Source organism: Nicotiana attenuata, unplaced genomic scaffold, assembly GCF_001879085.1.
Source record: "Nicotiana attenuata strain UT unplaced genomic scaffold, NIATTr2, whole genome shotgun sequence".
Lineage (NCBI taxonomy): Eukaryota > Viridiplantae > Streptophyta > Magnoliopsida > Solanales > Solanaceae > Nicotiana > Nicotiana attenuata.
The window spans coordinates 39,328-42,164 of record NW_017674028.1 but is presented as its reverse complement, the minus strand read 5'-3'; the positions used below and the strand labels follow the sequence as shown (position 1 = coordinate 42,164).

Below are 2,837 nucleotides of genomic sequence, written 5' to 3'. Positions count from 1 at the left end.
GCCTAATTCAATCTATATTGGGTGCATTACAGAGGGCGTACTATCGCAACAAATATACTGAGTGGCAAGGTTTACACGTTCCACAAGCAGTTGAATTGTGTGAAGACATACGCTCTCTTCTAGTAGTTCCAAGTTAGCCTGATGGTCAACTTGTTGACATCCAATTTTGTCCCTCCTTTCTTCTAATTTATTTTCTTGAGCTTCTAAGTTACTAATAAACCGAATACCTTATTTTTATTATCATTGTCATTATTATTATTATTATTATTATTATTATTATTATTATTATTATTATTATTATTATTATTATTACTACTACTACTACTACTACTACTTTTACTACTATCACAATTATCATTATTATTATTATTATTATTATTATTATTATTATTATTATTATTATTATTATTATTATGTTTGTTATTGCTATTATTAATAGTACTATCGTAACTAATATTATTATTACTTTAATTTGTTTATTAACATATATTTAATATTACTTTATCGTATATATATAATTTAAGTTTTAATACAAAAAAGTTCAAAAGAATTAATTTGAACATTGAAAAGACCAAAATTCGGCCAAGACAAGGTCCAAATATTTTTTCTTCACTATATGATAGCCCATCAAAATTCCCATCTCCATAGCCCATACCGTGCCAAAATTCACCAGACCCAACAAGCCCATCAGCTTTTGAATTAACCCAAATAATGAGCCCAACAAACTCTAAACCCTACGACTCTTTTCTCTTCTCTCTTATTCTACTTTTGTGGATTTTCAGCTCTTCCTCAGCCATGGCAAAGAATATCCACTCTATTTTGGTACAAGGATTCTTATTATCTCTCTCTTCTCGAAGCAAGTCTTGTTTTCTTCCTCGAAGTGATAATTCGTACACTTTAATCCTTATAAGACAAAGTGAATCTCTCCATTTCGAGTGCTTTCTGAAGCAAATCACGTGAACGCCTCAAAGGATCGGATTTGAACAACTCCTTTGACCATAAATTCAAAATCAAATCAAGAATTCCCGCTCAAGAGCAAACCCTATATTTTTCAATATAAATACTTGCATATCGGATCACTTTTGGACAGGTTGGAGCCGCCGCTCGAATACTACTGTAAACACCACTGTTTTTCTTACTCTTCTCGTCTCTTATAAACTCTCATAAAGAACTTTCAAACTTTATACTGTCTCGGTGTACTTTAGCCGCGATAGAGGTGTTCGAACCCGTTCGACTCGAGGTTCGAATCTTTTCATAACGAGAGAATAGATTCGAGGTGGAAGCCCCAGTTCACTGCCCAAAAACAGGTAATATGTGTCTCTTAATTGATTTTCTTTGGCCGAAACATGTAGTATTTCTTAAAAGAAAATCATGTTTTGGTTATATCCTTTTGTCTTTAGTTGTTATTTTTGCGAGCCAGTAACAAAAGGCACGTTTCCTGGCCCTTTGTGTTCAGATTTTCCTTGTTGAAATTTCATGGATAAACTAAGTTCCTAGATACTGTTTTGATTTTTTTTTTAAAACCTGTTGATAACATTTGAACAGAAATCATGAACTGACAAATATGATGAAGTTCATTGTGTGTAGCCATAAACTAAGTGCTGCTTTTGTTTGTTTAAAAAAATCATATTACGAAGTATTCAAGATAACTCATTTAGTAGAATATAAATGGTAGTATATATATGAATTCAATTGCTTTATTAGAAGTCAGGCTTCAACATTTTCCTTACTCTATAGAGACCATATTCTTTAGCACACCATGTTTAACATACATTCTGTTCATTAGGTATTCTAGATCCATGTCCTTAACTCAATTTAAGTATGAACATCAAGAAATTATGCCTTTAGGGTGTAAAAGACTCGTTGTGTTCCTAGTTCATTTAGAATCATATTATTTTGGTTTCGGTTATCAGTAATACTCATGTATTAGGAACCACCACTGTCTTACTCGCTTAATTGAGAAGGTATAACTTTTTAAGGAATTTTAGGTGATTTCTTTCATCTCCAAGTAGTAGAAGAAAATATGACGTTAGGATTTCTTTCTTTAAGAGCTTAGATATCATGCTCGTAGACTTTTAAAATGCTTGTTTGAATTAGATTTAGCTAATTGAGAATACATGTTTATCTTGTGAACATAATGCCTTCAAGCTCTTCTTTGAGATTTTGCTTCAAGTGATGGCATCTTGGTTGATTTAAAATGACTTTACATGGACTTATAATATATTCGTCTCTTTAATGATACTATTTAGTAAAAGTCAAATGTTTGCAGCCTTTCTTCCATATTTTCATGTCTGTTAAGAAGTAGATGTTCTTCTCTAATATTTTTTTTTCTTTTCTTTGTTTTGCATGACACACATAGCATTCTTGAGTCTTGCTTTGAGATTCGACGATGCCGCAGCACTGTACGCGCATGGAGTCGACACCCTTATACATTATCACACTGCCTGATACAAAGACAAACAACTATATTATTCTTATGGGATGCTAGCTGAGAAGCTAGTCAAATTATCCCTTTGATTCCTAATTGTTCATTTAACTTTTCCTCTCTGTGGTTGACTATTTTAAACACATACTTTCATGTTGGGACTTTTACTGATATGCGATGTTATATTTAGTCAGGTGATTACTTCACTTGTGGTTAATCATATAGGTACTCATTTTTACATAGAATATAAACCTAAATAAGGACTTTAAAATCAGTGGCCTAACAATTCTTCTACCTTCTCTTCCCTTTTAACTTATCTAGTTGCCATTTTACAAGGTTAGAATAAGAGACAAATATTAACTTTGAAGCATTAACAAGTTTTTCAAGACATACTTTGAAATTTTGACGAACT

At 31.9% G+C, this 2,837-nt stretch overlaps 1 long non-coding RNA gene across 1 annotated transcript; it reads left to right on the top strand.

Annotated features, from left to right (window-relative positions):
• The first annotated feature begins 724 nt into the window (after positions 1-724).
• Positions 725-2,631, top strand: LOC109217851. Its single transcript, XR_002066697.1, has 2 exons — positions 725-1,307; positions 2,360-2,631. It is a non-coding gene; the product is annotated as an uncharacterized LOC109217851 (long non-coding RNA).
• The last annotated feature ends 206 nt before the right edge of the window (positions 2,632-2,837 follow it).